Raw genomic sequence first — 13,621 nt, 5'->3', positions numbered from 1 at the left:
TCTCTATGAAGCCCCTCCTTCCAAAAAGCGTAATGTGCTCTGACTGGTTGGCTGGATCAATGTGTTGTGATTGGTCAACCGCTTCAAGCGTGCTTTGGAAATGTCACACCCCTCACCATAACGAGTTTCAACATACTAATAACGCAACGAGGTCTCGCCTCCCTTTTTTTTCTTTTTTTTTTAATGCCTTCGCCGGGAATTATTTAAATGAGGAATATTGTGACGTGTACGTTCCCAGAAGAAAACTCAAGACTACAAATCGAGGTGTTTCAGGGAGTTCAGAAACAGTGCTTGCTGATATGGAGAATAACTTGTGGAATTTGTGCTCTGTAACTTTGCAGACCCTTTCCATGCTGAAATTACAACATTACACACTAAAGAAAGTTGGAAATGTAAAAAAGCATAATAGGATCCCTTTAAACCAACTTGTGTCTTGATTATTTGAGCATCATTCAGCTGCTTCGTCTTTCTCTTTAACCAGCCCTCTCCTGGTGACACAGTAAATACTAGTACTTAGCCCCAAGGTCGCCACTGCTGGCCATGCATATGCCCCGTAAAGGCTTTTTCTCATTTGTTTTGGGCCTGTGCCCAGCTCCAGGCTGTGCAATATTTCAGTCAAGCCAAGCATTTTACAGGCCGGGCAGATGAAGAACAGCTAAACCTTGCTCTGTGATCAATAATGACTGATCCGCCCACAAGGGGCTCTCTCTCCGCTGGGGAAGAGCTGGGTCCGGCCTATCTGAGAAGATTTTTTTGGTGGAAACTCAAGGCTCTTGGAGTCAACCTTGAAGTTGTTCCTTAGATGGACATTCTGTAAACAGAGTCGAGACTGACACATGCCTGAATAAGCTCTATTGGTATATATATATATATATATATATATATATATATATATATTGATAGGCATGTGCTGTACTGTTGTATTCCTCCCACACTGTTTCTATATTACAACAGACATCATATATTTCTCAGATCTTCCCACTGACTTATTGTAAGGTTCGTTAACTGTACGGATGCTTAATTAGCCTGCACTTCAAAGTCATGGCGTGGGCCAGTATCAAGGTTTAGCAGAGATTTATATCACACAATGGCTCCATGGGTCCTGAAAAATTAATGAACGCTTAGCCGGGATCCGACTTATAGGCGACACGGCGCAATATAAATCAATTTGAGTTTGAGCCTTGCAATTCGGAAGCGACCGTATCTGCTGGACTAGGCGTTTTTAGAGTGTTTTTAGAGGTGCATCAGCGGTAATGCGGACGAAATAGGTCAGGGGCGAGATGTGAATGCACGGTCTCGTGACCTTTCTTCAATGACGGCATGCTTTCTTTCTCATACGCGCACACGAACTAACGACTTGTGAGTTTATGTGAAGTAATTATGGGTGCAGAGATCAGCCATAATCACATTGAGACAGAAGCGAGCGCAGGTCAGGACCATATGTTTGACTCCTTTCTCAGTGCGAGAACAGACTTCAGTGGAATGTGAACATAATAAGGACTAACTAATGCCTTTCGCATTGCTGCTCTCTTCTCTGCCCTTCATCTCTCCCGAAGCCCATTACTGAGCTCAGAGAATTGCAGCAAGCTTGCCTCTTTTTTTTTTCTTGTACACTTGTCATTGCCATTTATACACAGGAAGTCATATTATCTCATGTGGGGTAAAACTCACCATTGAAATGGCTACTTGAAGGGGCAAATAAATCTACCTTCAATGCTCAGTGAAGCAAATGCCCTGTGTTGACTCAATGATTTCAGCATATTTATCTCAGCGTAACGCCTAATAGATAGCCTGTAGGCCAAAAGTCATGAGAAAGTGGTGCTTCATCTAACATTTAAGCATAAGCATCATTTCGGTGCTTGTGTTAACAGCCGGAACATATAGCTGCAAGTGCAAAAAGAATTTCAGCGCTGAGCCTATTTTTGCTGCATTACGAACAAAGAATAACCTGAAAATGCCTGTGTGACCTTTTTTCAGTATAATCTTTTGCAATAGACTTATGAAGCATTATAAGAGCTAATATCTCACAGATTGTTCGAAAATCGATGTCTATCAGCCTTGATACAAGCTCAGATTTGCTTTCTATTTAGTAAATCTGACTGAATCTGGATGATTTAAGTCATTTACATGACATCGTTTTACACACAAAAAAAGCACTTTTTATGCGTTTTGGCCGTTCATTTACATGACAGTGGCGTTTTGGGACCTGAAAACGCAAACATTTGAAGACGGGTTTCAAAGTGAATTTGTGAAGATGTTGACATCATGCGCATGAATACGTGTTCAGTCTATAGGCGTGTAGTGTTTCTTTACAAAGTGACATCGCATCGCCAACTACTGGCCTGGCATGAATAATACGTTTTTTAGTTGCTTTTGCGGATCTGTGAACGGGGATTGTTTCGACAACGTTATGGTCTGTACGCAAAACTTTAAAAAAACACTAAGGACATCTTTGTCGTGCAAACGTACCCTTATAGACACACTTTGTGGTTTGGGTTCCATTCTGTCTAGATTAATCACCAAATGTGGAACTTTTCTCCATGTAAACTATATTTCATGATGATCAAATTCTCAATAGCAGAGTTGTGTGTCAGTGCCATTCATAATTGAATTGAGAATGCATTTTAAATTCCAACTGAATTCCTGAATTGGAAATGAGATACCAAATATGATGCAGAACTGGAATGTAACAAATTTAAATAAGGAAGCAGAATTAATTTTAACACTATATAACTGTAATTTCGACTAAAATGAAAATTATTCAAAACTTTGTTTGCTTTATAGGCCTTCCTCTTCCTGTCATTCCAATTCATATTCCATTTCAGCTGTGTGGGGTGTGGCCAATTTAATTAACTTCAATGTGAGCCAATTAAATCTAAATTCTTAAGTTCTCCATATCTTGCTCAATAGCTCACTCCTTATAACCATTTTATAATGTATGAATGATGAATTAATGATTATTAAAATACTAATTTTGGTAATCACTTTTCTGCTGCTGGTTTAAAAGCACCATGCAATTCTGCAGTTGCAGTTACTTTGCTGCTTATGCACTGTTTATGCGTGCAGTGTGAATCAGGCCTTATAGAAGAAACGATTTAAACTCCCACCTCGAATCCCATAATAATAGTCACTAAGGCAATGCCCTGACCCAATCTACTCCAAGCATTGGAAAGCGTGACCTTTACACATGCGTTTCAGTAGGAGATTTTGAGTGTTGTAGCTAGGGGACTGTTAGACTTGGCTGGGGTCAGCAGATATCCTATGCTGATCTTAGTGATTGGATCGTAGGTGATTACCATAAGCAATTTAAATGATATTGATTTATCCTCTCGCCTGCTGTAATTGAACACCGCGACCAAGCCCCCGCACCCTTTTTCACTCTCTCCTTTTCCTCTTTTCACTCTCGCATTAACGAAAATGCATTCAACGGCCCGAGGAGCGCCCATAAAGAGGAAAGGATCCGGCCTTGAAGGGCCAATCAATTGGCAGTTTGCCACGGCAACAATGGAATTGTTCAATTAATATCCTATCTCTGGTTAATTTAGCTGCTTAGAATCCCCCCCCACATCCCCACATCCCCACATCATACACAGGGAATGTCGAGGTAGCAGTGGGACTTGCTCCAATTTGGATGCAAACGTCCTCCATGTTTCTCATCTGGACAAGAATAATAGAAGAAAATGTTGTTTCCTGAGAGCTTCCTGCCAGATAACCCCCCTAGTGTAATAACCTTGGGAGTTAATCAACTTCTTTTAAATCAAACGCCTAATTTGAACGATAATTATAATTTGGCATTTAGATAACATTGACTAAGCACTTGATTGAGGCAACAGGACAAAAAACAGGCCTAATGGCAATTCTTCCCATGAAAGCACCGTCAAATAAGTTTCGGTATCTACAATATTCCGTCGCGCTCTTATGCAGAGCTATATTTGGCACTGGGATCAATTAATGAATGGAAAAACTCCACCTGGGAGACACGCTCGTGCGTTCTCCATTTTTCACCTACCTTTCCAGTACCTCGAGAGAGTGCGCAAATTTCTTGTTTTAATATTTTAGCGCTCTGACTTAAGCTTCGGAGTTCTCTGCAGGTAGCGTACTAGATCATCTTGACATTTCAAAGTACTGAAACCTTTGGAATAAAGTGTTTTTTATTTCATTCTATTAACATAATTTATGTTTGTCAGAGAGCCCACCTCTGTGGAAGTCAAATAGGGAGGGGTCTTGCCATAATTCATCGTTACATGGCTCTCCGTGTGTGCACGTATGTGTGTGTGAGACACATGATAGCGGCTGTGCGCGAGACTCGCAGACATTCGACTTCATTACTCAGGTCTGAAACATTGATGAGGCAGAGAATAGACTCAGCCGTCACCATGTGGAGTCTATCATGAAAAGATGAAGCACTTTTTTCTTACTCAGACAAAAAGTTGATGTGATGTCATCTCGATTTAAGCCAATCACGGTCAAAGATTAGACCCATATGACCTCTAGGAAGTGGACAGTGGGTATGATAGCAATAACATCTTTCTGAACTGCCCCTTTTCCTCAAATCTGTACAACATTTTTGTTACCTTTCATTAAATACCAGAAAAACAACTGTTAACTAAAAACAAACGTCTTTGAATATTGGCTTGTCAGTGTTTCTAGGTCATTGAAAGTGTTTTGAGAAGTTGCTATGCTCTTGTTTGGCCCAGAGTAATAATTCATGCTTTTTTTCAATGTTGTTTTGTTTCAAAAATCTCACAATCCAGTCCATGAGATGTTTTCTGTTGAAGAAAAGACTTGAGAGAATGAGATTGAGAATTCAAGCTTAACTGAGACTTGAATTACCTTGGCCACCGCTTCGACGTATTTTCTTTTTAAATTATGTACAGAAATTAATTGACATTTGAGTGTCAACTATTAGCTAAAGACAAGCATTGCAACATATTATGAATGTTGGTTTGTCAAAAAGTTTATCAGTTCAAATTTAATCTACAGTATCAATGCATTTGATCTAGATATAGCCTGTTGTCAGGTAGTTAGAAAGGTGAGTGGTTGGTAGGCTGTTGCTAGTTCCACAGTCCTTTCCAATATCCCACTTTTATTGGGGGAAGAAGTTGAAATGAGATTAAGAATGCGTGCCAAACTCCAACTTGAATTTCCCACATGAGCACCACAGCTCAATGTACCACTTGGCCACCGCTCTGACATGTTTTCCATTTAGAGTTGTCAAATTGGATTCAACCAACCTACTGTACAAACTTGAAAATCTGAAGATGAAAGTGACATTGAAGGCTCTGCACACACAAAAAAAACTTGACCTCAACAATTTAATCTTGGGAAAGATGTATTTGATTTATTTAACAATATTGTTGTATTGATTAGAGCGAATAGATTCCAACAGCAGTTTTCTGTGGATCTATTCAGTTATGTCCCCAGTATATGCAGCAGACCTTCAGTATTCTTCTTTCATGACCCCATTGGGCATACACACATCACACCTGAGACCTTGTGCTGTTACAGTGGCAAAAGATTCAACTGATTTAGCTTCTCCAATGACTTTAAATGCTTTAATACGGCAGATTTGTTATGTATGTCGCTGTGCATGAGAGTGTTATACAAAAGTTGTTTCCTCTGTGGATGAATCTAGACTTTCAGAGCTCCAGGGAAACAGTATGTTGTGCGCTGCAGTGAAGGTGGAACGGGATTGTCTCTCAGCATCAGCTCAGCTGCACCTTCATGAGGCCATGATCAGAGACAGAGCTGAAGCCAGTCTGAGGCCCCTGTTTGGAGCTTCGCTGCCTACTGAAAGAAAATCAATAACCTGGAGGCAAGCTAATTAACTGAAAATCATTTAACCCTGTCTCAGCAATACATAAAAATGTGGCTGCTATGAGGAGCAGAGTTAATAATAGATAAATCTGCCCGGTTTTATGAAAGAAATAAAAGCTCTTTCAGAGGTTGTGAGGGACCTGAGGGAGACCGCTGGCAGCTCAATCACTCTGGAAATATCATTCAAATCCATCCTGTCAAAAACTTCCAATAGGAATAGTACTGGACACAACCAATCCGAGATGTCATGATAAAAGGGAAATTGATGCTGTCCAGCTCTGTCAATTATAGGACCATAATAGACTGCATGTTACAAAGGTGTTGCAGCATTGTACATGCGTCTTTACAGAAGACAGCACAGTCCACTCAAACCATTCAGTCTGACGGAAAAGCAGGGAAAATCATTTTGAACTTGTGGTGCAGATGTTTGATTTCTGCCTGACATTACAAATAATTGTGGTTTTAGCATCCCCATTACCGTCACAAATGTAGGGAGTCGAAGGCATAGCCTAAAAAGTCCTAAGAGAGATTTATTTGGTCTTCGTATACTGTGTTTTTGCTCACCCTGTGGCACTCGCCAATCAATAATTGAACAGACCGAGGAGAATAGCTTCTACGCACACCGTACCGTTTCTGAACATGCAGAAACACGGGAGAAACTCATCTGGAGGTGAAATAAATTGCTTGGATTCCAAATACAGCCTTGAAGGATAGAAAACTTCAGAATGACTGACATGTAAATGTTTGGCAGCACTTTTTTTTTAGCATTAGAGGTAAAAAATCACAATTTTTTTTACTTTTGAGAACTATTAGATATGTTTGAGAATCTAAATTAACATCAAGAAAAGTAAAAGCAAGAAAATAGATAGTTTAATTGCATCAAATTACTGTACTTCCCTTAAAGTTTTGACAATCATGTAAAAGATCAATATTGAACAGACCAAACAGATTTATAAACTAAAATTTATAAATGTATGTATTTATAAATTTTAATGATAAAATGTTTCACATTTTGCGTGCAACCCTGTTTTGCATCATTTTTCTAATTAAATTGAAGTTCAATTTCTTAAAATTGACACCTATGATGTAACATCATTTGGACCTTAATTGATCTACAATTTTTTTGATATATCATCCTTCAACCCTGGTACTCAATTTATTGTTATAATTTTCTTTATTTTATGGGGAATAGAATTTGATCTAATACAGAGTGACTGCTTAATTTTCACTAAATTTGCAACTCTGTTACTCATTCTCATTTATAGTATAATGATTTAGTGTAATTTGATAATCATCATTGTCAAATCCTCTGTTCTCCTATTGTATATGTAGAATTCATTTGGAACAATAAATAACGGACCATGACTCTTACATGAGACTTGCTACTGCCAATACATTCAAAGACATTGCTGTGAGCATGTAACATACAACCGCGTAGCAGATCTATACAGGTGGAGCTGGGGAAGGTGGAGGTTTTTGAAAGCGTGCTGCAGTTTCTTAATGGCAACACTACCGATTTTTGAATGTTGAGCCGCAGCTCATTGGCCAGCCAATCAGCTGCGCTATGTAGACAACGATGTGATCGCTAACACATTGAGTTAAGGACCAATCAGCCTGCACCATTTAGAGTTTCATGACAGAACTTTGTATTTAGTAGAATGTCTAAAGTGGATTAATGAAGTAAAGTGTAACCCTATTTTGTGAACCCTTAATTCTTAGTATTTCTTTCTACACATAAAAGTGTAAATCAATATTTTTGCATTTATGTGATTCTAGTTGTAGGACTTGTACGAAGATCTGAAGATCTAAATGTTGGTCAGATTTATGCAGAAACACAGAAAGTCCACGACCACGACTGTAATGGTACCTTGAGTTGTTGGGAGTTCAGTGTTGTGGTTCAGATCTGGCTTAGGAGATTGTGATCCAAACAATGGCAGAAGTCCTTCTAGACACAAATAGGGATGAACTCCGTGTGCAGGCAGGCAGGTGATAACCAAACACCATTAAGTGCATGACCTGCAAAAGCCTCCATGAGCTGTGAAAAAGCTCCATTACTTTAGGGTAAAGAGGGGTGAACGCAGAAAGGCACTTTTCTGCCGAAGAGCAGGCCTTAATGTGGTGCAAATGGGCAAGAGTGCATTGTCACCTTCAGACTTGATGCACTACCATTTCAGCCTGACAGACGCAGTTCACTTATTGCCTATACATGCCTGCTTCCAAAGAATAGACTGTGTACCACCCATCAATTCTTTCAAAAAATACTTGGGGTTTAGGCTGTGTTCGAGCCATTTTTAACACTTTCTTGTTGAGCTAATGGTTCGGTGTGTATGCCAGTAGATAATCCACAGTGAGCTTTCCACCCAATTACGACTTTGTGCTTACAAAGCATCACATAATTGTTGATCAAAAGGGAACGCCATGGATTCACTCTCATTGGTTCAGCCCGTCAGTCATCTGAACCAATTGTCACAGCAAGGATACATGGTCTAGATTACTCTGGATACCTGGGCTCTCATCCCTGCCGAGACCAAGAGCAGATTCCTGGGCAGAAAGAGGAAGAAGAAGAAGTGAGAGAGAGGGTAGTTACATGAGTGCTTATTACTTCTCACAAACCTTGTCAGTGAGTCCCAAGCGCAGAGCGTCAGATTAATTTTTGACGATGCAATCGATTGCGAAATACTTTTTTTCCCTTCCTCCCATCTCCCTAACAGACAAGTCTAATTTGTTGCTTATCTTACACCAACTTTGAGCATTGTCAAATTGTACCTTTCAGCTGTTTAATATCACTTACTGCCTCTTAAACACTTGATATTTTACTGGCAACCCCCAAAAAGGGTGATGAAGAATGTGAAATCAAGACGCCCAGGGTGCGATTGGGATCGTTCTCATCCTAATATGGCCTCCACCTCCTGTTTGGAGTCTCTTTCATGACCTGAGGTGCTCGTGTGAAATGCTGATGTGGAGTCTTTCCCTCTTTACACTGACTCTCTCCCTCAGGTCTTTCTTCTCCCCATTCTTCCTCCTGGCAATAGATATGATCTCCTCAGGGGAAATCATTACATGGCATCATTACCATCCCAATACTTTCATCCACCAGCCCTTGTTTCAAGCTCTCATCATTTTATTAAGTTTAGGGTGGAGAGTGTGGGGGGAGGGAGGAAATAAAATGGCCGAACGAATAAATAGCTCCTGGAGGACTCTTTTTAAGATCGGGGTGCTCGCAGGATAAAGAGAGTTGAGTATGGTCTAGAGGGATGCTCTTTATCTCCACGTGGTGCTTGTTTATGAGCAAAGAGCTGTGATTGTGAGTGGAGATTCAAACTAGCAGATGTTCTGCACCTCCTTGGCCCATTTGCAATGGAAATGAGAGTTGTGGGCTGCTACAGGAAAGTCATTTGTGTCTAATATTTCCATTAATGTTTCTATCAAGCACAACAAGAAACTAGATTTTCACATTTCCTTCAGAAAAGTTAGATGGTATTTGTGTGAAAATCATCTATGATGCTAGAGTAGTTACCAGGGTGTTGCTATGTGGTTTCTAAAAAGGTCCTGAATAGATTTAATGTTGCTACTTGTTTGTGAAAGGGTTCTGGGTGTTTGCTGGAATGTCAAAAGAGTCCACCATCAAGTCTTTATTGCTGGATTTCCATCCAAATGTTTCGGAGTGCATTTCTAAACATTCAACTAAAGGCAATGCGAAATATTATTAAATATGTTATGCACTTCATCTTTAAGTTCCTTATTGGTCCATACTTCTCCAAGCTCAAATGGTTGAACTACATCTCTGATAACAGGTTTTTTTTTTAAAAGAGAAAAAAAAGAAGCTGTTTCCATTACTATAATGCGCATTGAGTTTTGAGGAACTCCACCTTAACATCAATGGATGGACACATGTTCCTTCCTTCAATGTAAAGGTTTGGTCACATTAAGAAGATTTCAGCAAATTTCACGGGAAGAAAGATTCATTGTCAGTATACAGCAATACATGAATCACAGCTCACACAGAAGTCACTTTCAAACCAAGCAGCTTTCTGTTGTGGCAAATTCGCATGACCAACTTGAACACAAGCAGAATCTGCAAGTGGAACTTTTCCCCCCTCTCACAAAACTCCTGATTGTGTGGATTTCTATTGAATTGAATGGATTTTTCCGAGACATTTTGCAGAGAAATGGTAAATATGACTGCACCTTAAGTCTTAAGTCTTAAATCGCACACCTCTCGTATTATTCATGTCTGTAGAACCAAATATGCCTCGTGAATTCTTGCCTGGTTAGCTCTTTATTTGTTCAAATTCCTAATCCCAAGAAAACTTTGTAAAACTTTCCAAGAAAAATTGTAAACAGAAAACTGAAGAAGGGTATAAGCGAATGGAACTTGTGTTGAACATTCATGTGGTCTGTTGCAACAACTTCTTTTGTGTTGTGCTGTCCAGGTATTCTCTGAATTGTTCTTGTGCATAGTTTTCTAAAAGGTGGTTCTCGAGGGTGACGTGGAGAGACAGGAAATAACTGTGTGCTTTATTTTCCAAAGCCTGCAGTGCGCTGGCAATAGTAAAGCTTTCAGACAACCATCCAAGAACTAATCACTCACATTTAGAATTCGCTATGTGGTTAAGAGCGACACACACACACACACATACACTCTCTCACTCTCTCCATCTCTCTACTGCTCTCTTTGCCCAACCCACGTATCTGACCCAAGACCAGAAAGCACAGCAGGAGTGTGGGCGTACTTTTCCAGCTTCATCCAGAGGTCACAGGTCACCAGTCGAGGAGGAAAACAGACGTCTTTTATCCCCATTTACTAATATAAACACATTTAACCGGCAAATAAACAAACAGCGGAGTTGAGCGGACAGCAACGTCCTTCATTTTGTGATTGAGGGAATGAATTCAGAATTCCCTCGTTGTATTCCTGCTCGAAAGACACTGTCAAAATCTATTGTTTTTGTTGCGCCTACTTTTTTTCTCTTGATGTTAGCTTACAATCTCTGATCAGTTAGTGATGGATCAGTGATGAGACCCCAGTGTAAAGCTAAAGTCTCGTCAGGTATTACAGCCGTCACGAACATGATGGTGAGAAGTATAGATCTCCGCTGCTCTGTGGTGATTCCTGTGTCAAAACGGACGTCGTGAATTTGCAGGGTCCACTGGCCCGGGTCTCCTGGGTGCCCATTAGAAACATGGCTTAGTGGTCTGATTAGCAACTCATACTCTTTTTGTTTTCTCTCTATCTCTCTCTCTCAAGAATGTGCCTTGTGTGAACGGCCCCTCAAAGTTGCAAGTATGCATTTATTTTTTGCTATTACGTGTTGTATTATATCTATAGTATCAGGATCAGTGCAAGCAGATGGTAGTTTTAGGGCACTTAGTCAGTGACACTGCTGTGCATTCACCTATTGTGGTGGCTGGTTTGTTACGTTGAGTTTACCTTTGCATCTGGGTCACACTTTAGCTTGCAATTCATGCAATTAAGTGTAAGAGAAGCGGCATATTTAATGTATAGTCTATTGCTATAAATCAAGCTGAAAGAAATCTATATACATTCCATAAATAAGATATAATTCATGACTTGCAGCTCTGGCACCCCACAAAGTTGAGAACCTCTGGCCTATTGCGTTTGTTGCGACAGACTTTGAGCTTACAAAGTTGAGTCCATGCAAAGCAGTAGCATTTGGTTTACATATCTGAATCCTGTTCAGGCTCAAATCGCAGCAGTAGTGTGCTGAAATCATTGGGCCCAAACATAACCTTCACAGATGTGGTAGTGCACAAGCTCTCCTCTAGTAAATGAGGCCATAAAAGCCAGGAGTCCAATTATGCACCTGAAATAAAGCTCTCATCCACCGAAGGGTTTGGCTTGACGCTCAAGGCCACACGTATGCACCGGCCCGGGGTTTTCTAGCGCTAATGCCTAACAGATCAACATTCTTCTCATATCGCTCATCGGGCGCTTGAGAAATCACAAGCCCATCTGCCGCAAATAAGTCTCGCAGGAGGGTTTGCACTTGTTTCTGGGGTTGCTCGAGATGAGGTAGTGCTGTTCTTATCTCACCGGACTCCAGTTTAACGGGCTTTAGTCGGTTCCCATAGCAGTGCAGCAATGTTTGATTACTCTTAAATCACCCGCTGAGAGAACCCAGAGCTCAGCTCTCCCTGTTGCCGCAGCCACTTCAGCCCGGCAAAATAAGATGTTTCAAGTCGTTACGCCTGTCCAGAGAATGCAAGCTAGAGGTAGGGACGGTAAAAAATTGCCTTGAATAATCTCAAATATTTGCTTTGAAAGGTTTTGTGAGGGTGTTGTCAGGAGCCACGTGTGTCTCACACCCCCTGCTGAATACAATCATCTCTCCAATTTGGTATAAATTAGGTCAAATGGGAATAGCGCGTCATAAACGGCTAAAGCTATTCTCAGCTCCAGCTGTGTAGCTGTACTTGAAAGAAGGTGTTAACTAAGACACTGAAATAGCCATTAGCGGTGCTCTGCATGACTGGATCGCATGCAATCTTCATTTAAATTCCACAAATCTGTATATTTATAACTCAAGGTCTGCAATAAGATGTATACATGCTGACATGACATGCTGAGACTGAGATGTAGATCCTGGTCTATGGTTTACTGAGCTTTCTAAACTAGGGGCCACTAAGGGGTCTGTTGGAAAGTAATGAAACGAATAGTGTAAAATAAAAAATAAAAAATGTAAAAGCGTGCATGCACACACACACACACACACACACACACACACACACACACACACACACACACACACACACACACACACACACACACACACACACACACACACACACACACACACAGTAGTATATATAGATATATATAGATATAGATATGGATATGGATATATATGGATGGATATATGGATCCTTGGTATCAAATTTTGAAAACCCTTGGCTTAGTGCACTATACACTTAATACCTACTGTCACATGACCTTATTATGTGCATATTTAATTTTGGAAATTGTGTCCAGTTATCATTCTCAAAATAAAAAAGGGTATTTAGCATTTTAATTAAATTGGTTTTGTAAAAAAAAAAGAAGAAAAAAAAAGAAAGTCTTCGAAGAACGGTTTGTGGTAATTTAAGGTATACAAAATATTCTTGTTACTGGATTGTTGTATTAATTATTTGATGTAATCAATGCAAAAAATGCATTAAATATACATTGCATACATTTCACAATACAATGCAATGCAATATAATAAGTGCGCGATTAATCAATGTAAATGTAAATTAAACAATGTAAATAAATAAATATATATATGTGTGTGCACACACAAATATATATATTTACAAACTTTTATGTTAGATGCGATTAATCAATATAATATAATATAATATAATATAATATAATATAATATAATATAATATAATATAATATAATATAATATAATATAATATAATATAATATAATATATGGCATGTTTTAGTTCTTTGAAATTAGGCCACAAAGCTTCTCTCTGTATTTACTTTTTGAGTAACATCTTAAATCTTAAAGATAAATCTAAATTAAATCTAATATAATTTCTTATAATTCTTATAACTGTAAATGCTGTTCCATGTCTTTTACCAGGAAATCAGTACATGCATACAAAAGAATTCACATACTGTACAGTACTATACACTGCAGAAATAGTAAGAGCAGTACGCAGTTGAGAACAGACTCTGGTGCTTTTGTTACTTAAATGTGTTTGTGTGCATGTGACAGTTTCCTTATATCTCCATTTGTCTGGCATGTGCAGTTCTGTGTCATTGCTGGGCCTCCCTGGTGGACCAATCCTGGTCC

Source organism: Leuciscus leuciscus, assembly GCF_965113295.1.
Source record: "Leuciscus leuciscus genome assembly, chromosome: 4".
Lineage (NCBI taxonomy): Eukaryota > Metazoa > Chordata > Actinopteri > Cypriniformes > Leuciscidae > Leuciscus > Leuciscus leuciscus.
The sequence above is the reverse complement of the archived record's forward strand: the minus strand, read 5'-3'. Positions refer to the sequence as shown.